Source organism: Canis lupus, chromosome 3 (assembly GCF_003254725.2).
Source record: "Canis lupus dingo isolate Sandy chromosome 3, ASM325472v2, whole genome shotgun sequence".
In the NCBI taxonomy this organism is placed as follows: domain Eukaryota; kingdom Metazoa; phylum Chordata; class Mammalia; order Carnivora; family Canidae; genus Canis; species Canis lupus.
In genome coordinates, this window is record NC_064245.1 from 31,591,533 (window position 1) to 31,617,833 (window position 26,301).

The 26,301-nt window shown below is 41.3% G+C and overlaps 1 protein-coding gene across 3 annotated transcripts in view; it reads left to right on the forward strand.

Moving 5' to 3' along the window:
* Window positions 1–1,430: 1,430 nt before the first annotated feature.
* The window catches only part of CYFIP1 (cytoplasmic FMR1 interacting protein 1), a 147,489-nt gene continuing 122,618 nt past the window's right edge, over window positions 1,431–26,301 (forward strand). For all 3 annotated transcript variants that reach the window (XM_025437515.3, XM_025437514.3, XM_049107986.1), the window contains exon 1: window positions 1,431–1,588. The gene's annotated coding sequence lies outside the window, so the exon portion shown is untranslated. The remainder of the gene's footprint in view (window positions 1,589–26,301) is intronic.

The following is a 26,301-nucleotide window of genomic DNA, read 5'->3' on the forward strand; positions in this document are numbered from 1 at the left end:
TGCTGTTTGCTTCTTTGCTGCCTTCTTTGGATTAAGTGTTTTAGCATTCTACTTTGTTTCCTTTCTTGGATTTTTAGCTATGCCTCTTATTTTTTATTAGTTGTTTTAGGAATTAAAATGTTCTAAAGGGGATCCATGGGTGGCGCAGCGGTTTAGCGCCTGCCTTTGGCCCAGGGCGCGATCCTGGAGACCCGGGATCGAATCCCACGTCAGGCTCCCGGTGCATGGAGCCTGCTTCTCCCTCTGCCTCTCTCTCTCTCTCTGTGATGTGACTATCATAAATAAATAAATAAAAATTAAAAAAATGTTCTTAAAACCTCACAGTACACCTTGATATTATATTCTATCCCTTCACCTACAGTGTAAAACAAAACAAAACCCTTTGGAATCTAACTTGGAGTCTCAAGCAGGGGCAGAGGGAGACAGTGATCTGACTGAAAATGCGTGGGCTGGGAACCAGAAAGTCAAAGCCCATGTTTTGTAGTTGTGTCAGGGACCTCCGGGAACCTCCATAAAAACTCGTAATATTTAGGCAACTGGTAGATTTTGGTCTAGTCAGGATCCTTTTGCTGTGACTTTTTGCAGTATCCAGGGGACAGATGCAGTAAGCAAATCTGTTGTGGTTTCCACGGTCTAGTGGGCAGATTAGAATACTTGATGCCCATCATTACTGCTCTTCATTAGAACCAGAATGCGGGTGGGTGGGTGAAGGGGAAGTGGGTCGGTGGGGGTGGGTGCGGAGTTCAGGGCAATTTTTTCTCCTAAACATGCTTGTGAGAAACTCACTCCCTTCACTGCTTCCGTACAATTTGTCACTTAATTGGCCTCCCTGAAGACTGATTTTTGGGACTTGTTCAAGACGAGTTTTCTTGTCAGCCATTCCCACAAGTTTGCACGCGCGTTTGCCCCTGGCTCACGGGAGATGGCGCTGGACAGACGTGACCACTTCGGGGCCTGCGTCGGTCTCCACTCGCGGCCGCCTGGGACTGGGCTGCGGCGTGCGCGTGTGACTCGGTGCCCGGCCGCCAGCGGCTTCCCGCCGGAGGAGCGCAGGTGCGCCCTGCTCACCTGGCCGCGGCGCCGGGGGCGGGCGCGCTGGGCGACTCCGCCCGGGCCCCCAGGTGCTTCCGCGGCTCAGTACCTCGGGCCTCGGGGAGCCCCGGAGACCCTGCGGACCCGCTCCCCCAGGAGCCGGGCGGTTCTCACGGGCGGGCCCACGGTGCACGCAGAGCGGGGCCGCCCAAGCCGGCCGGTGGTCCTCAGAGACGTCCTAGGAAGCGCTTCGCGCGGCCGGGGCCAGCGCGTCGCCTCGTCGCCGCCCGGAGACGCTCGGCGCGCTGCCCGGTGGGACCCGGGGGCGGCGGCGGCGGGCGGCGGGCGGAGGCCGAGGCGGCGGGGACCCGGCCGGCGCGGAGGGAGGAGCGCCGGGAGGAAGAGGCCGAGCCGGAGCGCCCCCGCCCCGGGAGGAAGGGGAGGAGGCCGGGCGTTTCCTGGCGCATTCCCGGCGCGCCCGGGTGACTCACCCCGCAGGAAACTCCCGGGCCCGCCGAGACCAGCGAGAGCCGCCGCCGCCGCCGCCGCGGACCAGGTGAGACGGCTGCTGTCCCCGCCGCCCTGCGGCCCCCACGGCGGCCCTCGGACCCAGTGGGCACGGAGGCGGCGGAGCCCGGCCGGGGCTGCGCGGGCGGCGGGGCTCGGGCTCCCGCGGCCTCGCTCCCTCCCTCCCTCCCTCCCTCCGCGGCCTGCCTCGCTCCCTCCCCGGGTGGCCGCCGGGCCTCCGCCCTGGGCGCGCCTGGACACCCGCACACTCTCGGCCCCGCCCCAGGGTCCCGGGTCCCGGGTCCCGACCCCCGGCACGTGGCGGAGCTCCAGGGCGCAGGGCGTACCGGTGTTTCGGGGTCATTGTTGGAAAGGGAGGCGCCGGCCGCCGGCCCGACAGCGGGAGCGAGAGTCGCCCCGGGCCCGCCGGCTGCGGCCCAGGGCAGGACGGACGCTGGCGGGGCGAAACCATTTTGCAGATTCTTGGGAAGGAGTTGTGGGCTTTGTTACGGCCCCGGGATGGTTAGGTGCACCCACTGTTCCGCACGGCCGTGCCGAATTGTATATTTTAAGCCTGAAATGGGTGCATGTAGTTTGCAGCATATCGTGGATGTAATAAAAATGGTGAGAGTCATCTGGAAACGGGGTTTACGGAGCGAATTTTAAGCTGGGAGAGGCGCCCGGACCGTGTCCACTCTGGTGTTAGTCTAAACACTACAGGTAGCAACTGCTTATTAAACCCAATGTTTAAAAAAATAAATAAACCAGGTGTTGGATGACCTGTGTTTCTGTGGACTGAGACCTGGCAGTGTTTCTTCTCAGTAGCAGAGGGTACGTGTGCCGCATTGGACAGTTTTGCTGCTTCGTGAGCCCAGTGGAATTCCTTGGCCTTTTGTAATAGTATTCGTTAAAAGATTCGTGATTGAAGTAGCAGGGATACCGGTACTGTTTATCAGATTGCTGTGCTTGCCGCTTGGTCACCAGCTGGTGATGGTGCCAGAAAATCCTGTCCGGGTTCATCAGCCAGAGGTGGCAGTTGCTGATCGCCCAGTGCTCGTGCTTGGACCACTGAGGGTGTCCTGCAGCTCATTCGTGGTTCTCCGCGGGAACCGTACATGTGCAGACACAGAACTGAAATCACCATTTAAATAAACGTGAGCCACAGCAAGTATGCGTTTGCACGAATTCAATAGGAATTTGGTGCTGTTTGATTCCCTGCTGCCCTCTTCCCCCACACCATCATCTCTGTGACAGAGGCAAACATCATTGTGGTGGAAAACATTTCCTATTTTAATACATATGTTTGTGTGCTGATAGGTCGCTCAAAGAAAATTTTTCAGTTTTTTTCTTTTCTTCCTTTTCTTTTCTTTCTTTTCTTTTCTTTTCTTTTCTTTTCTTTCTTTCTTTCTTTCTTTTTTTTTTTTTGTATAGGTGTTTATTTGGATTTATTTTAAAATTTCCATATAGTAAAATTTGCTTTTTGGTGTATGGTTATGAGTTTTGACAAATACATAGTCATGGAATTACCGTCACAGTCAAGATAGAGAACAGTTCTGTCACCCCCCAAATTCCTTCAGCTGTCTCTTTTTAGGCAGCCCCTCCCACATTCTCGACTCCTGGCAACACCTGAGTTCTCCATTCCTACAGTATTACTTTTCCCATATGAGAGGTCTTTGTGGCTTAGTTCACTTAGCTAATGCGATTTGAGAGTAACCATTTTCTAGTTTGTCCCTGAGGGGCAGAGGCACAAAGTTTTCAAAAGTATTCATTTAGGATACAATCTGAGAGATTCAAATATGTTTTTTAAAAAGATTTACCCGTTTATTTGACAGAAAGCAAGCACGCATGTGCGAGTGAGGGGAGAGGCAGAGGGAAAGTATCTCAAGCAGACTCCCCACCTAACTGGGAGCCCCAGGCGGGCCTTGATCCCAGCACTGCAGATCACCACCAGAGCAGAAAGCCATAGTTTGGAGTCTGTTGCTACACCCACGGGGCCACCCAGTTGTCCCTCAAATAATACTTTTAAATCATGAGAAAAATTATAAAACTCCCACTTATTAAAAAAATTGAAACAGTACAGAACTATGTTTAGTAAAAGTGAAATTCCCTCTAATTTTGTGGTACTATATAGCCTTTTCTGTGTATACACATCATTTTTGTTCTTTTGATAACATGAGATTATATTGCATATATCATAATAGCTTTTCACCTAGTGATTTTGGCCCATTGAAAGATCTTGAAGTGGGGCACCTGGGTAGCTCATTCAGTTGTGTTTGCCTACAGCTCAGGCCATGATCTTGGGGTCCTGAGATTGAACCCCACAAGGGGCTGCCTGCTTAGCAGGGAGTCTGCTTCTCCCTCTCCTTCGGTCATTCCCCCTGCTCGTGCTCTCTCGCTCAGCTCTCTCTTTCAAATAAATAAATATATAAAATCTTAAAGATCATGAATATCTTCATTTTCCTTCTTTTTCTTTTTTTTTTAAGATTATTAAGAGAAGAGAGAGAATGAACGAACATGCTCAGGTAGGGTGAGGGGCAGAGGGAGAAGACGCCCTGCTGAGCAGGGAACCCAGCTTGGAGCTCAATCCCAGGACCCTGCTATCATGACCTGAGCTGAAGCAGACGCTTAACCGAGTTACCCTCCATTCTTTTTAATGGCAGTGTAGTGTTTCATAGTATGGGTATATTGTGATATATTTGATCAGCCTCTTGTTTATTGACATTATTGTTTCACATTTTTCACCACCGTAGTCAGTGCTTTTGTTTATATCTTTAGTCTTTTTTTTTTTTTTTTTTTTTTAGATTTACTTGAGAGAGTTAACGAGAGAGCTCAGGAGTAGGGAGGAGAGGCAGAAGCAGGTTCCCTGTGAGCAGAGAGCCTGACATGGGGCTTGATTGCAGGACCCTGAGATCATGACCTGAACCAAAGGCACATGAATAATTGACTGAACCACCCAGGTGTCCTTGTTTTTATTTTTATTTATTATTTTGGTTTCTGGAGTAGAATTCAGTGATTTGTCACTTATATATAAGACCCAGTGCTCATCACAACAAGTGCCATCTTTAATACCCATCACTCATCTATCTCCCTCCACCAACCCTCAGTTTGTTCTCTAGCGTTGAGTCTCTTATGGTTTGTCTCCCCCTCTCTCCTTTTTTTCTTTTCCCCTTCCCGTATGTTCACCTTTTTTCTGCCTTAAATTTCACATATGAGATCATATGGTATTTGTCTTTCTCTGACTGACTTATTTCACTTAGCGTAATACTCTTTAGTTCCATCTACATTGTTGCAAATGGTGAAATTTCATTGTTCTTGAAGGCTGAGTAATATTCCATCCTATGTATGTACCACATCTTCATTCATCAGTCGATGGACATTTGGACTCTATAGTTTGGCTGTTAATGTTGCTCTAAACATCGGGGTGCATGTACCCCTTCGAATCTGTATTTTTTTATTTTTTAATTATTTTCTTGAATCTGTATTTTTATATCCTTTTGGTAAATACCTAGTAGTGCAATTGCTGGATTGTAGGGTAGTTCCATTTTTAATGTTTTGAGGAACCTCCACCCTGTTTTCCAGAGTGGCTGCACCAGTTTGCATTTCCACCAACACTACAAGAGAGTTCCCCTTTCTCTGCCTCCTTGGCAACCTGTTGTTTCTTGTGATGTTAATTTCAGCCATTCTGACAGATGTGAGGTGATCTCTCATCAGCTTTTGGTTTGCATTTCAAGTGATTGGCAAGTGATGTTGAGCTGATTTCATGTGTCTGTTGGCCATGTGTATGTCTTCTTTGGAGAAATATCTGTTCATGTCTTCTGCCCATTTCTTGACTGGATTTTTGGGGTTTTGGGTATTGAGTTTGATAAATTCTTTATAGATTTTGGATACTAACCCTTTATCAGATACGTTATTTGCACCTGGGTGGCTCAGTTGGTTGAGTATCAGACTCTTGGTTTTGGCTCAGGTGATGATCTCAGGGTTCTGAGACCCAGACCATGGCTCAGGCTCCACACTCAGCATGGAATCTGTTGGAGATTCTATCCACCACCACCACCACCACCACCGCCTTTCCCCTCTGGTACTCTCCCCACTTGTGCTTTTTCTTTCTCTCTCTCAAATAAATAAAATCTTAAAAAAAATGTTGTTTGCAAATGTCTTCTCCCATTCTGAAGGCTGCCTTTTATTTTGTTGATTGTTTCTTTCCTTATGCAGAAGCTTTTATTTTGATGAAATCCCAGTAGTTCGTTTTTGCTTTTTTTTTCCCTCTTGCCATATGTCTTTTAAGAAGTTGTTATAGCTAAGGTCAGAGAGGTTTCTGCCTGTGTCTCCTCTAGGCTTTCTGTGGTTTCCTGTGTCACATTTAGGTTTTTCATCCATTTTGAGTTTATTTTTGTGTATAGTATAAGAAAGTAGTTCCATTTCATTCTTCTGTATGTGCAATTTTCCCATTTGTTGGGAATACTGTCTGTTGAAGAGACATTTGTTGAAGAGGCTGTCTTTTTTCCATTGGGTATTCTTTCCTACTTTGTTGAAGATTAGTGACCATAGAGTTGTGGATCCATTTCTGGGTTCTCTATTCTGTTCCATTGATCCATGTGTCTGTTTTTGTGCCAGTACCACACTGTCTTAATGATCCTAGCTTTTGTAAGCTTGAAGTTTGGAATCATTATGCCTCCAGTTTTTTCTTCTTCAGAATTGCTTCGGCTATTCAGGGGCCTCTTGTGTTTCCATACAAATTTTAGGATTATTTGTTCCAGCCCTGTGAAAAATACTAGTGGTATTTTGATAGGGATTGTATTAAATGTGTAAATTGCTTTGGATAGTATAGACATTTTAACTATGTTTGCTCTTCGAATCCATGAGCATAAATGGAATGCTTTTTCCATTTCTTTGTGTCCTCTTCGATTTCTTTCATGAGTTTTCTATAGTTTTTAGAGCATGGATCTTTAACCTCTTTAGTTAGGCTTATCCCTAGTATTTTATTGTTTTTGGTGCAGTTACAAATGGGATTGATTCCTTGATTTCTTTTTCTGCTGCTTTGATATTGGTGTATAGAAATGCAGCAGATTTCTGCACATTGATTTTATATCCTGCAACTTTGCTGAATTCAGGTACTAGTTCTAGCAGTTTTTTGGTGGAGTCCTTCAGGTTTTCTACAAAGCATATCCTGTCATCCTCAAATAGTGAAAGTTTGAGTTCTTCTTTGCTGATTTGGATGCATTTTATTTTTTTGTGGTCTGATTGCTGAGGCTCTGACTTCCAATAGTATGCTAAATAGCAATGGTGAGAGTGGACATCCTTGTCTCATTCCTGACCTTAGGGCAAAGGCTCTCAGTTTTTCCCCCACTGAGGATGATATTTGCTGTCAGTCTTTAGTATATGGCCTTTATGATGTTGAGGTGTGTTCCCTCTATCCCTACTTTGTTGAGGGTTTTTATCAAGAATGGATGCTGGGGCAGCCCTGGTGGCGCAGCGGTTTAGCGCCGCCTGCAGCCCGCGGTGTGATCCAGGAGACCCGGATCGAGTCCACATTGGGCTTTCTGTGTGGAGCCTGCTTCTCCCTCTGCCTGTGACTCTGCCTCTCTCTTCGCTCTCTCTGAATGAATAAATAAATAAATCTTAAAAAAAAAAAAAAAATGGATGCTGTATTTTGTCAAAAGCTTTTTTTTGCATTTATTAAATGGATCATACGGTTATATCTTTTATTAATGTGGTATATCACATTGATTGATTTGCGAATATTGAACCAGCCTTGTAGCCCAGGAATAAATGCCACCTGATTGTGGTGAATAATTTTTTCTAATGTACTGTTGTGTTCAATTTGTTAGTATTTTATTGAGAATTTTTGCATCCGTGTTCATCAGGGATGTTGACCTGTAATTCTTCTAAAAAGAATTTTTAAAAATTAAAAAAAAATTTTTTTTTAAGATTTTTTAAAAAAGAACTTGAGGTCTTTGCCCAGTTTTGGAATCAAAGTAATGCTGGCTTTAGAGAATGAGTTTGGAAGTTTTCCTTCCATTTCATTTTTTGAAACTGTTTGAGAAAAATGAGTATTACTAACTCTTCTTTCAGTGTCTGGTACAACTCCCCCGGGAAGCCCTCTGGCCCAGGACTGTTGTTTGTTGGGAGATTTTTGATTATTGATTCAGTTTCTTTGCTGATTATGGGTCTATTCAAGTTTTTTATTTCTTCCTGTTTCACTTTTGGTAGTTTGTAAGGTTCTAGGAATTTGCCCATTCCTTCCAAGTTGCACAGTTTGTTGGCATGTAATTTTTTGTGGTATTCTCTTGTAATTGTTACTCTGTTTGTATTTCTGTGGTGTTGGTTGTGATCTCTCCCCTTTCATTTATGACTTTATTTGGGCCATTTCTCTTTTTGATAAGTTTGGTTAGGGGTTATCAATTTCATTAATTCTTTTGAAGAACCAGTTCTTAATTTCATTACTCCATTCTACTGTTTTGTTTTTTTTGTTTCCACATTGTTTATTTCTGCTCTAAGTTTTACTATTTTTTTCTGCTGGCTATAGACTCTATTTGCTATTTCTGTTCTGGCTCCTTTAGATGTAAGTTTTGGGTGTGTTCGAGTATTTTCTTGCTTCTTGAGGTGGGCTTGTATTGCAATATACTTCCCTCTTAGTATTGCCGTTGCTGCCTCCCAGTGTTTTGGAATATCATGTTTTCATTTTTGTTTTCTTCCATGTACTTCTTAATTTCTTCTTTAATCTTTTGGTTAACCCATTCACTCTATAATAGATATTCTTTTTTTTTTTTTAGTAGATATTCTTTAACCTCCATGATTTGAGGTCTTTCCAAATATTTTCTTGTGGTTGACTTCAAGTTTCCTAGCATTGTGGTCTGAAAATACACATGGTATGATTTCAGTCTTTTTGTACTGATTGAGTCCTGATTTGTGCCCCAGAATATGATCTATTCTGGAAAATGTTCCATATGCACTTGAAAAGAATGTGTATTCTGCTCCATTAGGATGAAATGTTCTGAATATTTCTTTTAAGTCCATCTAGTCCATTGTGTCATTCAAAGCTTTTGTTTCCTTGTTGATGTTTTATTTAGATGATCTGTCTACTGTTGTATGAGGGTGTTAAAGTCTCTTACTATCATTAAGTTATTATCAATGAGTTCTTTTTTTTTAAGTTTTATTTACTTATTATTTTTTTAAGATTTTATTTATTTTATTCATGAGAGACACAGAGAGAGAGGGAGAGGCAGAGAGACACAGGCAGAGGGAGAAGCAGGCTCCATGCTGGTAGCCTGATGTGGTACTCAATCCTGGGTCTCCAGGATCACGCCCTGGGATTAAGGCAGTGCTAAACCGCTGAGCCACCCCGCCAGCCCTGTTTACTTATTTTAGAGAGAAAGTGTGAGTGAGCAGGGAGAGGGGCAGAGGGAAAGAAAGCCTCAAGCAGACTCCTGCTGAGCACAGAGCCAGATTCAGGGGCTTGGTCCCAGAACCCTGAGGTCATGACCTAGGTTGAAATCCAAAGTCAGCCCTTTAACCAAGTGAGCCACCCAGCACCCTTATCAATGAGTTTATGTTTGTTTTTAATTGAGTTATATTTGGGTGCTCCCAAGTTGGGGGTATATTTACAATTGTTATATCTTCTTGATGGATAGACCCCTTAATTATGATGTAATGTCCTTCATCTCTCATGTCTTTGTTTTAAAATCTGGTTTTTCTGATTCAAGTATGGCTACTCTGGCTTTTTTTTTTTGACGTCCATTAGCATAGGTGGTTCTCTATTCCCTCACTTTCAATCTGACAGTGATTTATGTCTAAAATGAGTCTCTAAGAAATAGTGAAAGGGACTATAAGGGAAAGGAAGGAAACTGAGTGGGGAAAATTAGAGAGGAAGACAAACCATGAGAGACTCCTAACTCTGGGAAACAAAGGGTTGTGGAAGGGGAGGAGAGTGGGGGGATTGAGTGACGGGATGATGGACACTAAGGAGGGCACTTGATGGGATAAGCACTGGGTGTTAGATGTTGGCAAATTGAATTTAAGTTTTTTTAAAAGGAAAAAAATCAAAGACACACAAAATAAATAAAATGATTTTATTTTCTTCTTTTCTTCTTTGCTCTCTTTTCTTTTAAAGATTTTATTTATTTGAGAGAGAGACAAAGATAGCTTAAGAGAGAGCAAGTGGGGAGAAGAGAGGGAAGTAGGCTCCCCACTGAGCAGAGAGCCCAATGTGGGGCTTGACCATGGGGATCATGACCTGAGCTGAAGGCACTTAACCAGCTGAGCCAGGTGCCCCTAAAATGAGTCTCTTGAGGCAGCATGTAGATGGACCTTTTTTTTTTTTTTTAAGATTTTATTTATTTATTCATGATAGACACAGAGAGAGAGGCAGAGACACAGGCAGAGGGAGCCTGACGCGGGACTCGATCCCGGGACTTCAGGATCGCGCCCTGGGCCAAAGGCAGGTGCCAAACCGCTGAGCCACCCAGGGATCCCCTAGATGGATCTTTTTAATCCATTCTGATATCCTGTCTTTTGACTGGAACATGTAGTCCATCTATATTCGGAGTAATTTTTGAAAGATACGAATTTAGTGCCATAGAGTTGGTGTTTCTGATGAGGTTCTTGGGTCCCTTCTATCCTTGTTGCTTTTGGTGATTTCTCCCCCCTCCACCTAAGCAGTCCCTCCTAAAATTTCTTGCAGTGTTGGTTTTCTTGTCATGAACCGCTTTAGTTTTTGTCTGTGAAACTCTTATCTTTCCTTCTATTCAATTGACAACCTTTTGGATAAAGGAGTCTTGGCTCTGTATTTTTTTTCCATTCAGCCCATTAAATATTTCCTGCCATTTTCTCTGGCATGCCAAGTTTCTGTGGACAGGTGTGCTGCAACCCTGATCTGTCTTCCCTTGTAGTGTAAGGACTTTTTCTGCCTTCTTTCAGGATTGTCTCCTTGTCTATGTATTTTGTGAATTTTACTATTATTACATACCTTAGCTTAGTTGGCTTTTGTTGAATTTAATGGGAGTTCTCTGTGCTTCTTGTATTTTGATGTCTGTGTCCTTCCCCAAATTAGGGAAGTTTTCAGTTATTTTTCTCTCCATTTTTTGGGACTCTATGATATTTATTATTATTATTATTATTATTAATTTAGCTTATTTGAAGATTTTTTTTGAGAGACAGTGTACCTGTGTGAAAGAGCATGAGTGGCGGGAGGCACAGAGAGACAGACTCCTTATTGAGCAGGGATGGGAGGCTCAATCCCAGGACTCTGGGATCATGACCTGAGCCAAAGGCAGATTAACGAAGTGAGCCACCCAGGCCCTATTACAGGAAAAACAGAGCATTTGAACAGACTGATTACCAACAATTAAACTGAATCAGTAATTGAAAAACTCTCAACAAATGAAAATCCAGAACCAGACAGCTTCTGTTACTGTCTTATTAGAACTAAGACAGTACTTTACCTTCTTTATCACTGATTTGCTTCTCTGCTTTTCCAACCTTGTTTTTATGGCCTCCATTTGCATTTGCATCTGCATCTTGGTTATAGCATTTTTTATTTCAGCCTGACTAGATTTTAGTTCTTTTATCTCTGCAATAGGAAATTCTCTAGTATCTTCTATGCTTTTCTCAAGCCTAGCTAGTATCCTTATGCTTGTTGTTTTTAAATTGTATTTCAGACTTCTTATGTCAGTGTTGACTAAATCCCTGGCTGTGAGTTGTACTTGCTTTTCTTTCTTTTGGGGTGAGTTTCTCTGTTTTGTCATTTTGTCCAGAAAAGAAAAGAAGGAAGGGAGGAAGGAAGGCAGGCAGGCAGGCAGGCAAAAAAAGAAACAAAGAATAAAGACAAAATAACTAAATCCTGGATGTGTTTTGGTCTTCCAAGAGATGGTTGCTTTTTGTAGACGTGCAGTTTTGTTCTCTTGGACCTCCTATCAATTTTTTGGGGTATTCAGAATGATTTGATAACTATCTACCTGTGTTCGAGGGACAAGATGCACTTAGGGCCTCCCTACTCCTCTGACACTTAACTCCTGATTTCTTAGGAGTTTTGCATCTGTGTTCCAGAGATATTGTCCTGTAGTTCTCTTTTTTAATAGTGTCTTTTTTTTAAAAAATAATCATCAGCAGACACCTTTTTTGTTTTTTAAGATTTTATTTATTTATTCATGAAAGAGAGAGAGAGAGAAAGGCAGAGACATAGGCAGAGAACAGGCATCCCTAATAATGTCTTTATCTGGTTTTGGTATCAGTGTAATGCTGGCCTCATAGGATGAATTTGGAAGTTTTCCCTTCTCTTCTGTATTTTGGAATAATTTGAGAAAAATAGATTATTAACTCTTTAAGTGTTTGGTAGAATTCTCATGTGAAGCTGTCTGGTTCTGAATTTTCATTTGTTGAGACTTTTTTGATTACTGATTCAGTTTTATTGCTGGTAATCACTCTGTTCAAATGTTCTGTTTTTCCTGCTTCAGTTTTGGAGGTTTTATATTTCTAAGAATTTATCTATTTCTTCTAGGTTTTCCACTTTATTGGCATATGGTTTTTCATAGTATTCTGTTGAAATCATTTGTATTTCTGTAGTGTCAGTTATTATTCTCTTCTTTAGCTTGTGATTTTGTTTGAGTCCTCTGTCTCCCCTCCTCTTCTTTTTTAAATGAGTCTAGCTGGAAGTTTATCAGTTTAGTTGATCTTTTCAAAGAACCATTTTCCCATTCTATTGTGTTTTTTGTCTGTTTCATTGTGATTTATATTTACTCTAATCTTTATTATTTCCTTTCTACTGGTTTTGGGTTTTATTTTCCTTTTTCTAGCTCTTTTAGGTGTAAGGGCAGGTTGTTTGAGATTTTTCTTGCTGCTTGATACAGGCCTGCATTGCTACTATAAACTTCCCTCTTAGAACTGCTTTTGCAGCATCCCAAAGATTTTGGATTGTAGTGTTTTTATTTTCATTTGTCTCCAGGTATTTTCAAAAATTTCCTCTTTGATTTTCTGGTTGACCCATTCATTGTTTATTTTATTATTATTATTTTTAAAGATTTTATTTATTTATTCATGAGACACACACACACACACACACACACACACACAGAGGCAGATATAGGCAGATAGAGAAGCAGGCTCCATGTAGGGAGCCCGATGTGGGACTCGATCCTGGGAACCCAGGATCATGCCCTGGGCTGAAGGCAGACGCTCAACCACTGAGCCACCCAGGCGTCTCCCATTCATTGTTTAGTAGCATGTTATTTAACCTCCATATATTTGTGCTAACCAGATTTTTTTCTTGTGGTTGATTTCTAATTTTATAGCATGGTCAGAAAAGATGCATGGTATGACTTCAGTCTTTTTGAATTTGTTGAGATTTGTTTTGTGGTATAATATGTGATCTGTTCTGGAGTATGTTCTGTGTGCACTTGAAAAGAATTGTAACCTGATGTTTTAGGATGGAATGATCTGAATATATCTGTTAAATCTATTTAGTCCAGTGTGTCAGGCAAAGCACTGTTTCCTTGTTGATTTTCTGTGTGGAAGATATTGCCATTGATCTGTAAGTGGTGCATTATTAAAGTCCCCTACTATTATTGTATTACTATTCATTAGTTCTTTTATGTTTATTATTAACTATTTTATGTATTTGGGTGCTCCCAAGTTGAGGGCATAAATATTTACAATTGTTATATCTTCTTGTTGGGTTGTTCCCTTTTATTATATAGTGTCCTTCTTTGTCTCTTGTTACAATCTTTGTTTCAAAGTCTGTTTTGTGCACAGTAAGTGTTGTTACCTTGGTTTTCTTTTCACTTTCTTTTGCTTTTCTATTCCTTTCAAAATTCATGTTTTTAGGTCTGAAATGAGTCTCTTATTGGAACTCTATAAATGGGCCTTGCTTTTTCATCCATTCCATCACTGTATGTTTTGATTGAAGCCTTAGTCTGTTTACATTCAGAGTAATTATTGATAAGTTTGTACTTATTGCCATTTTGTTACTTGTTTTATGCTTGTTTTTGTAGTTCTCTGTTCCTTTCTTGCTATTTTCTCATGGTTTACTGGCTTTCTTTAGGTATATACATATGGATTCCTTTCTCTTTATATTTTGCATATCTATTATTTGTTTTTGATTTGTGATTTCATTAGGTTTATATATGACATCTTAGGCATATAACTATCTATGTTAAATTGATGGCTGCTTAAGTTTGAACCCATGCTTTACTCCTCTTCCCCCAGCATTTTAGGTATATGGTGTCATACATTACATCCTTTTATTTTGTGAATCCCTTGCCACCAGCGTCATTGTATAGATATATTTAATTTTCCTGCCTCTATGCTTCCTACTTTTCTTTTTTTTTTAAATTTATTTATTTATGATAGTCACACAGAGAGAGAGAGAGAGAGGCACAGACATAGGCAGAGGGAGAAGCAGGCTCCATGCACCGGGAGCCCGACGTGGGACTCGATCCCAGGTCTCCAGGATCGCGCCCTGGGCCAAAGGCAGGCGCTAAACCACTGCGCCACCCAGGGATCCCGCTTCCTACTTTTCTTACTCCTACTTAAGGTCTTTCCTTTCCAGGAAGAGTTCTCTTGAACATTTCTTGTAAGGCTGGTTTAGTGGTGAATTACTTTAGCTTTTGTTTGTCTGGGACTATTCTGAATGATTGTCTTTCAGGATAGTGTATTCTTGGTTGCACAGGTTTTTGTTTTTTGTTTTCCCAGCATTTAAATACATCATGCTACTCTCTTCTGGCCTGCAAAGTTTATCCTGAAAAATTCACTGACAGCCTTATGAGGTTTTCCTTATATGCAAGTGTCTTCTTTTCTTTTGCTGCAATAATTTTTTTTTTCTTTTCACTACTTTTATTACTTCAATTACTGTGTCTATCTGTGGACCTTCTTGGGTTGTTTTGCTGGTGGCTGTCTGTGCCTCCTGGATCTAGATTTCTGTTTTTCTTCACCAGACTTATGAAGTTTTCAGCTATTTTTTTTAAGATTTTATTTATTTATTCATGAGAGACACAGAGAGAGAGAGAGAGGGAGGCAGAGACATAGGCAGAGAGAGAAGCAGGCTCCATGCAGGAAGCCTGATGTAGGACTCGATCCCAGGACTCCAGGATCACGCCTTGGGCCAAAGGCAGGTGCTCAACTGCTGAGCCACCCAGGCGTCCCTCAGCTATTATTTCTTGAAATAAATGTTCTGTTTCCTCTTCTCTTTCTTTTCCTTCTTGATCCCTATAATGAGAATGTTATTACACTTGATGATGTCATTGAGTTCCCTTTGTTGTGACTTTTAATTATTATTTTTCTCTTGTTCAGCTTGTTATTCATTATTATGTCCTACAGGTTACTGATCCATTGTTCTGTTTCCTCTAGTCTACTATTTGTTCTCTCTAGTGTATTTTTAATTTTACTTATTGAATTCTTCATCTCTAATTGGTTCTTTTTATGTTTTCTATCTCTTTTCTGAGGGTCTCCTTGAAGTCCTCCACTTTTTATCAAGATCAAGTCCACTGAATATATTTTTTCTTTCTTTCTTTTTTTTTTTTTTTAAGCCTAGTGGGTATCTTTATTACTTTAAATTCTCTATAAGGCATATTGTTTATTTCTGTTTGTTTAGGTCTCTGGCTGTGGATTTTCTGTTTTATCATTTGGGACATATTCCTTTGTCTCATTTGGTCTAACTTTCTGTGTCTGTTTCTATGTGTTAAGAAAGTCAGCTATGTCTCCTGTTCCTGAAAATAGTGGCCTTATGAAGAGGAGGTCCTGAGATGCTCTACAGTGTAGTGTGTCCTATTCACCAGAACCTGGTGTTTCAGAGGTGTCTCCTATGTGTGTTACATTTGCCCTACTGTTGTGGCTGAACTGCATTTGCCTTCAGTACCGTCATGTGCCGTGGCTCTCTGCCTGTTGTGGTCAAGTTTTAGTCCTTTTGTTGTTAGTGGGTTAGTCTGGGGCTCTCCCTCTTTCTTTTTTAAAAGGATTTTATTTATTTATTTATTTATTTGAGGGAGGGAGAGAGGGAGGGGAAGAGAAAACACAGGTGAGAGAGCAAACACAAGTGGGGAGAGGGGCAGAGGGAGAAAGAGAAGCAGGGAGCCCAATCTGGGGCTCAATCCCAGGACCCCAAGATCATGACCTGAGCTGAAGGCAGATGCCCAACTGAGCCACTGAGGCACCCCTAAAATGTTTTCTTAATACCTTTTTTGGTTGTTCATTGCTAAATATAGAAATGCAACTGATTTTTATGTGTTGCTTTTGTATCTTACAGCTTTGCTGAATTCATTTATTGATTAGCTCCAACAGTTTTTATGGAATCTTTAGGATGTTTTGCATATAAAATTATATTCTCAGCAGTTTCATGTATTATAAAGCTGTGTTAAGTACATATGTGTTTATAATTGTTAAATCTTGCTGAAGGATTGGAACTTTTATCATTTTTTAGTATTGGTTTTTGTCTTCAATTCTCTTTTATTTCATTTTATCTATTACTAGTAAAGCTACTTTTGTCCATTTTTGGTTTCTCTTTACATGTATTTTTTTTTCCATGCATTCAGCTTCACCCTGTTTTTAACTTTAAAATATGTCTCTCGTAGCATAGAATTGGTTCATTTTAAAAAAATTCATTGTGTCAATACTGTTTTTGGATTGTCTAGTCCATTTACATTTCATATAAATACTTAACATGGTAGGGTTTATATCTACCATTTTGTTATTTGTCTTCTTTATATCTTGTATCTGGAGAACGTTTGCCTACAAGCAGGGGCCTTAAGCACAGAAACTTCACAGGAGTTAGTGGAGAACCTGCCCTGTGAGTGGGGTGTAAAATATCATCTCTGGCCTAATTTCAGGTTATCTAATAGGATTGCAGAGCATTCCAGGGATAAGATTTGCATTTGTATAAATTCTGTGCTTGGTGGGATCTTAGAACATAGTCTCAAGAAAATACAGATGTGTTTTTTTATTTCTGTTGGTTTGAGCCTGGTGTGCATTTGTGCTGTTCAGCTGAAGTTCATTAAGCATTCATTTAACTCCTTGCTCCCTGCACCCAGATTTATCATGACTGCCTCATCTCTGTGCATGGCTGTGAGGATAGAAATGATGGACTTTGAATGTGGCTTTCAGAATTTTTAGTTGTGAATAAAACGAATGGACAGTGATAACTACTGTGACCTAGAAACCAGCATATTTGTGATTTGTATTTGTATCTCAAATACTCCACTAGCCAAGCTTGTTAGGCCCAGTTCATCACTCTTCCTTGGGTACATATTACTCCAGAGTGGAGAATGCCCAATGCTTAAGAGAACAGTGAGTTCCCGTCTAGGATCCTGATTTGATGGCCAGAATCTTGTGCCCAGAGTTAGCATGATCATTTCTTTTTCTTTTTTTTTTTAAGATTTTATTTATTCATGAGAGAGACACACAGAGAGAGAGGCAGAGACACAGGCAGAGGGAGAAGCAGGCTCCATGCAGGGAGCCCGACGCAGGACTCGATCCCGGGTCTCCAGGAGAGGACCCTAGGTGGAAGGTGGTGCTAAACCGCTGAGCCACCCAGGCTGCCCGCATGATCATTTCTTTGCCCATGTTGTCTTGGCCAGGACAGTGGGAATGGGCATGTATTCATCCTTCAAGATATTCTTCAGAAGAAGGTACACTTGGCTCCAAAGAACCTTGTATCTGCGAGTCAGAAATAGTGATGAGGATTTGCATTGTATTTAAATCCCGGACCTAGGGATCCCTGGGTGGCGCAGCGGTTTAGCGCCTGCCTTTGGCCCAGGGCGTGATCCTGGAGACCCGGGATCGAATCCCACGTCGGCTCCCGGTGCATGGAGCCTGCTTCTCCCTCTGCCTGTGTCTCTGCCTCTCTCTCTCTCTCTCACTGTGTGCCTATCATAAATAAAAAATAAAAAATAAAAAAAAAATTTAAATCCCTGACCTACTCAAGCTATTTATTTTAAATAATTTTCTTCTTACTCCGCAAAACCCACCTAGAAGAACCAGTCTTCACAAAACCAATGAGCTTTATTTTTTTTAATAAAATAATTTTTTATTGGTGTTCAATTTGCCTAAATATAGAAAAACACCCAGTGCTCATCCCGTCAAGTGTCTCCCTCAGTGCCCGTCACCCACTCACCCCCACCCCCCGCCCTCCTCCCCTTCCACCACCCCTAGTTCGTTTCCCAGAGATAGGTGTCTTTATGTTCTGTCTCCCTTTCTGATATTTCCCACACATTTCTTCTCCCTTCCCTTATATTCCCTTTCACTATTATTTATATTCCCCAAATGAATGAGAACATACACTGTTTGTCCTTCTCCGATTGACTTACTTCACTTGGCATAATACCCTCCAGTTCCATCCACGTCGAAGCAAATGGTGGGTATTTGTCGTTTCTAATGGCTGAGTAATATTCCATTGTATACATAAACCACATCTTCTTTATCCATTCATCTTTCGTTGGACACCGAGGCTCCTTCCACAGTTTGGCTATTGTGGGCATTGCTGCTAGAAACATCGGGGTGCAGGTGTCCCGGCGTTTCATTGCATCTGAATATTTGGGGTACATCCCCAACAGTGCAATTGCTGGGTCGTAGGGCAGGTCTATTTTTAACTCTTTGAGGAACCTCCACACAGTTTTCCAGAGTGGCTGCACCAGTTCACATTCCCACCAACAGTGCAGGAGGGTTCCCTTTTCTCCGCATCCTCTCCAACATTTGTTGTTTCCTGCCTTGTTAATTTTCCCCATTCTCACTGGTGTGAGGTGGTATCTCATTGTGGTTTTGATTTGTATTTCGCTGATGGCAAGTGATGCAGAGCATTTTCTCATGTACATGTTGGCCATGTCTATGTCTTCCTCTGTGAGATTTCTGTTCATGTCTTTTGCCCATTTCATGATTGGATTGTTTGTTTCTTTGGTGTTGAGTTTAAGAAGTTCTTTATAGATCTTGGAAACTAGCCCTTTATCTGATAGGTCATTTGCAAATATCTTCTCCCATTCTGTAGGTTGTCTTTGAGTTTTGTTGACTGTATCCTTTGCTGTGCAAAAGCTTCTTATCTTGATGAAGTCCCAATAGTTCATTTTTGCTTTTGTTTCTTTTGCCTTCGTGGATGTATCTTGCAAGAAGTTACTGTGGCCGAGTTCAAAAAGGGTGTTGCCTTTTTGTGTTCTCCTCTAGAATTTTGATGGAATCTTGTCTCACATTTAGAACTTTCATCCATTTTGAGTTTATCTTTGTGTATGGTGAAAGAGAGGGGTCTAGTTTCATTCTTCTGCATGTGGATGTCCAATTTTCCCAGCACCATTTATTGAAGAGACTGTCTTTCTTCCAATGGATAGTCTTTCCTCCTTTATCGAATATTAGCTGGCCATAGAGTTGAGGGTCCACTTCTGGGTTCTCTGTTCTGTTCCATTGATCTATGTGTCTGTTTTTGTGCCAGTACCACACTGTCTTGATGACCACAGCTTTGTAGTACAACCTGAAATCTGGCATTGTGATGCCCCCAGCTATGGTTTTCTTTTTTAAAATTCCCCTGGCTATTCGGGGTCTTTTCTGGTTCCACACAAATCTTAAAATAATTTGTTCTTACTCACTGAAGAAAGTCCATGGTATTTTGATAGGGATTACATTAAACGTGTATATTGCCCTGGGTAACATTGACATTTTCACAATATTAATTCTGCCAATCCATGAGCATGGAATATTTTTCCATCTCTTTGTGTCTTCCTCAATTTCTTTCAGAAGTGTTCTATAGTTTTTAGGGTATAGATCCTTTACCTCTTTGATGAGGTTTATTCCTAGGGATCTTATGCTTTTGGGTGCAATTGTAAATGGGATTGACTCCTTAAATTCTCTTTCTTCAGTCTCATTGTTAGTGTATAGAAATGCCATTGATTTCTGGGCATTGATTTTGTATCCTGCCACGCTACCAAATTGCTGTATGAGTTCTAGCAATCTTGGGGTGGAGGCTTTTGGGTTTTCTATGTAGAGTATCATGTCATCGGCAAAGAGGGAGAGTTTGACTTCTTCTTAGCCAATTTCAATGCGTTTGATGTTTTTTTGTTGTCTGATTGCTGAGGCTAGGACTTCTAGTACTATGTTGAATAGCAGTGGTGAGAGTGGACATCCCTGTCTTGTTCCTGATCTTAGGGGAAAGGCTCGCAGTGCTTCCCCATTGAGAATGATATTTGCTGTGGACTTTTCGTAGATGGCTTTTAAGATGTTGAGGAAAGTTCCCTCTATCCCTACACTCTGAAGAGTTTTGATCAGGAATGGATGCTGTATTTTGTCAAATGCTTTCTCTGCATCTAATGAGAGGATCATATGGTTCTTGGTTTTTCTCTTGCTGAGATGATGAATCACATTGATTGTTTTACGAGTGTTGAACCAGCCTTGTGTCCCGGGGATAAATCCTACTTGATCGTGGTGAATAATTTTCTTAATGTGCTGTTGGATCCTATTGGCTAGTATCTTGTTGAGAATTTTTGCATCCATGTTCATCAGGGATATTGGTCTGTAATTCTCCTTTATGGTGGGGTCTTTGTCTGGTTTTGGAATTAAGGTGATGCTGGCCTCATAGAACGAATTTGGAAGTACTCCATCTCTTTCTATCTTTCCAAACAGCTTTAGTAGTATAGGTATGATTTCTTCTTTAAACGTTTGATAGAATTCCCCTGGGAAGCCATCTGGCCCTGGACTCTTGTGTCTTGGGAGGTTTTTGATGACTGCTTCAGTTTCCTCCCTGGTTATTGGCCTGTTCAGGTTTTCTGTTTCTTCCTCTTCCAGTTTTGGTAGTTTGTGGCTTTCCAGGAATGCATCCATTTCTTCTAGATTGCCTAATTTATTGGCGTATAGCTGTTCATAATATGTTTTTAAAATCGTTTGTATTTCCTTGGTGTTGGTAGTGATCTCTCCTTTCTCATTCATTTTATTAATTTGAGTCTCCTCTCTCTTCTTTTTAATAAGGTTGGCTAATGGTTTATCTATCTTCTTAATTCTTTCAAAGAACCGACTCCTTTTTTTTTTTGTTTCCTCTTGTTTTTTTTTTTTTTATTGGTGTTCAATTTACTAACATACAGAATAACCCCCAGTGCCCGTCACCCATTGCTCCCACCCCCCGCCCTCCTCCCCTTCCAACACCCCTAGTTCGTTTCCCAGAGTTAGCAGTCTTTACGTTCTGTCTCCCTTTCTGATATTTCCCACACATTTCTTCCCCCTTCCCTTATATTCCCTTTCACTATTATTTATATTCCCCAAATGAATGAGAACATATAATGTTTGTCCTTCTCCGACTGGCTTACTTCACTCAGCATAATACCCTCCAGTTCCATCCACGTTGAAGCAAATGGTGGGTATTTGTCATTTCTAATAGCTGAGTAATATTCCATTGTATACATAAACCACATCTTCTTTATCCATTCATCTTTTGTTGGACACCGAGGCTCCTTCCACAGTTTGGCTATCGTGGCCATTGCTGCTAGAAACATCGGGGTGCAGGTGTCCCGGCGATTCACTGCATCTGTATCTTTGGGGTAAATCCCCAACAGTGCAATTGCTGGGTCGTAGGGCAGGTCTATTTTTAACTGTTTGAGGAACCTCCACACAGTTTTCCAGAGTGGCTGCACCAGTTCACATTCCCACCAACAGTGCAGGAGGGTTCCCTTTTCTCCGCATCCTCTCCAACATTTGTTGTTTCCTGCCTTGTTAATTTTCCCCATTCTCACTGGTGTGAGGTGGTATCTCATTGTGGTTTTGATTTGTATTTCCCTGATGGCAAGTGATGCAGAGCATTTTCTCATGTGCATGTTGGCCATGTCTATGTCTTTCTTCCTCTGTGAGATTTCTGTTCATGTCTTTTGCCCATTTCATGATTGGATTGTTTGTTTCTTTGGTGTTGAGTTTAAGAAGTTCTTTATAGATCTTGGAAACTAGCTCTTTATCTGATAGGTCATTTGCAAATATCTTCTCCCATTCTGTAGGTTGTCTTGAGTTTTGTTGACTGTATCCTTTGCTGTGCAAAAGCTTCTTATCTTGATGAAGTCCCAATAGTTCATTTTTGCTTTTGTTTCTTTTGCCTTCGTGGATGTATCTTGCAAGAAGTTACTATGGCCGAGTTCAAAAAGGGTGTTGCCTGTGTTCTTCTCTAGGATTTTGATGGAATCTTGTCTCACATTTAGAACTTTCATCCATTTTGAGTTTATCTTTGTGTATGGTGAAAGAGAGTGGTCTAGTTTCATTCTTCTGCATGTGGATGTCCAATTTTCCCAGCACCATTTATTGAAGAGACTGTCTTTCTTCCAATGGATAGTCTTTCCTCCTTTATCGAATATTAGTTGCCCATAAAGTTCAGGGTCCACTCTGGATTCTCTATTCTGTTCCACTGGTCTATGTGTCTGTTTTTGTGCCAGTACCACACTGTCTTGATGACCACAGCTTTGTAGTACAACCTGAAATCTGGCATTGTGATGCCCCCAGATATGGTTTTCTTTTTAAAATTCCCCTGGCTATTCGGGGTCTTTTCTGATTCCACACAAATCTTAAAATAATTTGTTCTAACTCTCTGAAGAAAGTCCATGGTATTTTGATAGGGATTGCATTAAACGTGTAAGTTGCCCTGGGTAACATTGACATTTTCACAATATTAATTCTGCCAATCCATGAGCATGGAATATTTTTCCATCTCTTTGTGTCTTCCTCAATTTCTTTCAGAAGTGTTCTATAGTTTTTAGGGTATAGATCCTTTACCTCTTTGGTTAGGTTTATTCCTAGGTATCTTATGCTTTTGGGTGCAATTGTAAATGGGATTGACTCCTTAATTTCTCTTTCTTCAGTCTCATTGTTAGTGTATAGAAATGCCACTGACTTCTGGGTATTGATTTTGTATCCTGCCACGCTACCGAATTGCTGTATGAGTTCTAGCAATCTTGGGATGGAGACTTTTGGGTTTTCTATGTAGAGTATCATGTCATCGGCGAAGAGGGAGAGTTTGACTTCTTCTTTGCCAATTTGAATGCCTTTAATGTCTTTTTGTTGTCTGATTGCTGAGGCTAGGACTTCCAGTACTATGTTGAACAGCAGTGGTGAGAGTGGACATCCCTGTCTTGTTCCTGATCTTAGGGGAAAGGCTCCCAGTGCTTCCCCATTGAGAATGATATTTGCTGTGGGCTTTTCATAGATGGCTTTAAGATGTCGAGGAATGTTCCCTCTATCCCTACACTCTGAAGAGTTTTGATCAGGAATGGATGCTGTATTTTGTCTAATGCTTTCTCTGCATCTTTTGAGAGGATCATATGGTTCTTGGTTTTTCTCTTGCTGATATGATGAATCACATTGATTGTTTTCCGGGTGTTGAACCAGCCTTGTGTCCCAGGGATAAATCCTACTTGGTCATGGTGAATAATTTTTTTAATATATTGTTGGATCCTATTGGCTAGTATCTTGTTGAGAATTTTTGCATCCATGTTTATCAGGGATATTGGTCTGTAATTCTCCTTTTTGGGGGGTCTTTGTCTGGTTTTGGAATTAAGGTGATGCTGGCCTCATAGAACGAATTTGGAAGTACTCCATCTCTTTCTATCTTTCCAAACAGCTTTAGGAGAATAGGTATGGTTTCTTCTTTAAACATTTGATAAAATTCCCCTGGGAAGCCATCTGGCCCTGGACTCTTGTGTCTTGGGAGGTTTTTGATGACTGCTTCAATTTCCTCCCTGGTTATTGGCCTCTTCAGGTTTTCTATTTCTTCTTGTTCCAGTTTTGGTAGTTTGTGGCTTTCCAGGAATGCGTCCATTTCTTCTAGATTGCCTAATTTATTGGCGTATAGCTGTTCATAATATGTTTTTAAAATCGTTTGTATTTCCTTGGTGTTGGTAGTGATCTCTCCTTTCTCATTCATGATTTTATTAATTTGAGTCTTCTCTCTCTTCTTTTTAATAAGGCTGGCTAATGGTTTATCTATCTTGTTAATTCTTTCAAAGAACCAACTCCTGGTTTTGTTGATCTGTTCCACAGTTCTTCTGGTCTCGATTTCGTTGAGTTCTGCTCGAATCTTTATTAACTCCCTTCTTCTCTTGGGTGTAGGGTCTATTTGCTGTTTTTTCTCTAGCTCCTTTATGTGTAAGGTTAGCTTTTGTACTTGAGTTCTTTCCAGTTTTTGAATGGATGCTTGTATTGCGATGTATTTCCCCCTTAGGACTGCTTTTCCTGCATCCCAAAGATTTTGAACAGTTGTATCTTCATTCTCATTATTTTCCATGAATCTTTTTAATTCTTCCTTAATTTCCTGGTTGACTCTTTTATCTTTTAGCAGGATGGTCCTTAACCTCCACGTGTTTCAGGTCCTTCCAAACTTCTTGTTGTGATTTAGTTCTAATTTCAAGGCATTATGGTCTGAGAATAGGCAGGGGACAATCCCAATCTTTTGGTATCGGTTCAGACCCGATTTGTGACCCAATATGTGGTCTATTCTGGAGAAAGTTCCATGTGCGCTTGAGAAGAATGTGTATTCAGTTGAGTTTGGATGAAAGTTCTGTAGATATCTGTGAAATCCATCTGGTCCAGTGTATCATTTAAAGCTCTCGTTTCTTTGGAGATGTTGTGCTTAGAAGACCTATCGAGTATAGAAAGAGCTAGATTGAAGTCACCGAGTAAGTGTATTATTATCTAAGTATTTCTTCACTTTGGTTAATAACTGATTGATATATTGGCAGCTCCACATTCGGGGCATATATATTGAGGATTGTTAAGTCCTCTTGTTGAATAGATCCTTAAGTATGATATAGTGTCCCTCTTCATCTGTCACTACAGTCTTTGGGGTAAATTTTAGTTTATCTGATATAAGGATGCTACCCCTGCTTTCTTTTGAGGACCATTTGTATGGTAAATGGTTCTCCAACCTTTTTATTTTCAGGTTGTAGGTGTCCTTCTGTCTAAAACGAGTCTCTTGTAGACAGCAAATAGATGGTTCCTGCTTTTTTATCCAGTCTGAAACCCTGCGCCTTTTGATGGGATCATTAAGCCCGTTCACATTCAGAGTTACTATTGACAGATACGAGTTTGTCATCATGATATCTATTCATTCCCTGTTTTTGTGGATTGTTCCACTGGACTTCTTCTTAAAGGGGAATTTTGAGAGTCCCCCTTAAAATTTCTTGCAGAGCTGGGTTGGAGGTCACATATTCTTTCAGTTCCTGCCTGTCTTGGAAGCTCTTTATCTCTCCTTCCATTTTGAATGAGAGCCTTGCTGGATAAAGTATTCTTGGTTACATGTTCTTCTCATTTAGGACCCTGAATATATCCTGCCAGCCCTTTCTGGCCTGCCAGGTCTCTGTGGAGAGGTCTGCTGTTACCCTAATACTCCTCCCCATAAAAGTCGGGGATTTCTTGTCTCTTGCTGCTTTAAGGATCTTCTCTTTATCTTTGGAATTTGCAAGCTTCCCTATTAAATGTCGAGGTGTTGAACGTTTTTATTGATTTTATGGGAGGATCTCTCTATTTTCCTGGATCTGAATGCCTGTTCCCTTCCCAGATTAGGAAAGCTTCAGCTAGGATTTGTTCAAATACATGTTCTGGCCCTCTGTCCCTTTTGGCGCCCTCGGGAACCCCAATCAAACGTAGGTTTTTCTTCCTCAGGCCGTCGTTTATTTCCCTTAATCTGTCTTCATGGTCTTTTAATTGTCTTTCTCTTTTTTCCTCAGTTTCCCTCTTTGCCATAGTCCTGTCTTCTATGTCACTGACTCGTTCTTCCACCTCGTTAACCCTCCTCGTTAGGACTTCTAGTTTGGATTGCATCTCATTCAGTTGATTTTTAATTTCTGCCTGATTGGATCTAAATTCTGCAGTCAGGAAGTCTCTTGAGTCCTTTATGCTTTTTTCTAGAGCCACCAGTAGCTGTATAATAGTGCTTCTGAATTGGCTTTCTGACATTGAATTGTAATCCAGATTTTGTAACTCTGTGGGAGAGAGGACTGTTTCTGATTCTTTCTTTTGAGGTGAGGTTTTCCTTCTAGTCATTTTGCTCAGTGCAGAGTGGCCAAAAGCAAGTTGTATTGGGAAAAGGAGAAAAAAAGGAGAGAGAAGGAAAGAAGAGAGAAAGAGAAGAAAAAGAAAACGGCCACACAGTGAGAGAGAGAGAGGCAGAGACACAGGCAGAGGGAGAAGCAGGCTCCATGCACGGGAGCCTGACGTGGGATTCGATCCCGGGTCTCCAGGATCGCGCCCTGGGCCAAAGGCAGAGGCGCCAACCGCGGCACCCAGGGATCCCGATATTTATTATATTATTATTATTATTATTTAGCTTATTTGAAGATTTTTTTTGAGAGACAGTGTACCTGTGTGAAGAGCATGAGTGGTGGGAGGCACAGAGAGGACAGACTCCTTATTGAGCAGGGATGGAGGCTCAATCCCAGGACTCTGGGATCATGACCTGAGCCAAAGGCAGATTAACGAAGTGAGCCACCCGGCCCTATTACAGGAAAAACAGAGCATTTGAACAGACTGATTACCAACAATTAAACTGAATCAGTAATTGAAAAACTCTCAACAAATGAAAATCCAGAACCAGACAGCTTCTGTTACTGTCTTATTAGAACTAAGACAGTACTTTACCTTCTTTATCACTGATTTGCTTCTCTGCTTTCCAACCTTGTTTTTATGGCCTCATTTGCATTTGCATCTGCATCTTGGTTATAGCATTTTTATTTCAGCCTGACTAGATTTTAGTTCTTTTATCTCTGCAATAGGAAATTCTCTAGTATCTTCTATGCTTTTCTCAAGCCTAGCTAGTATCCTTGCTTGTTGTTTTTAATT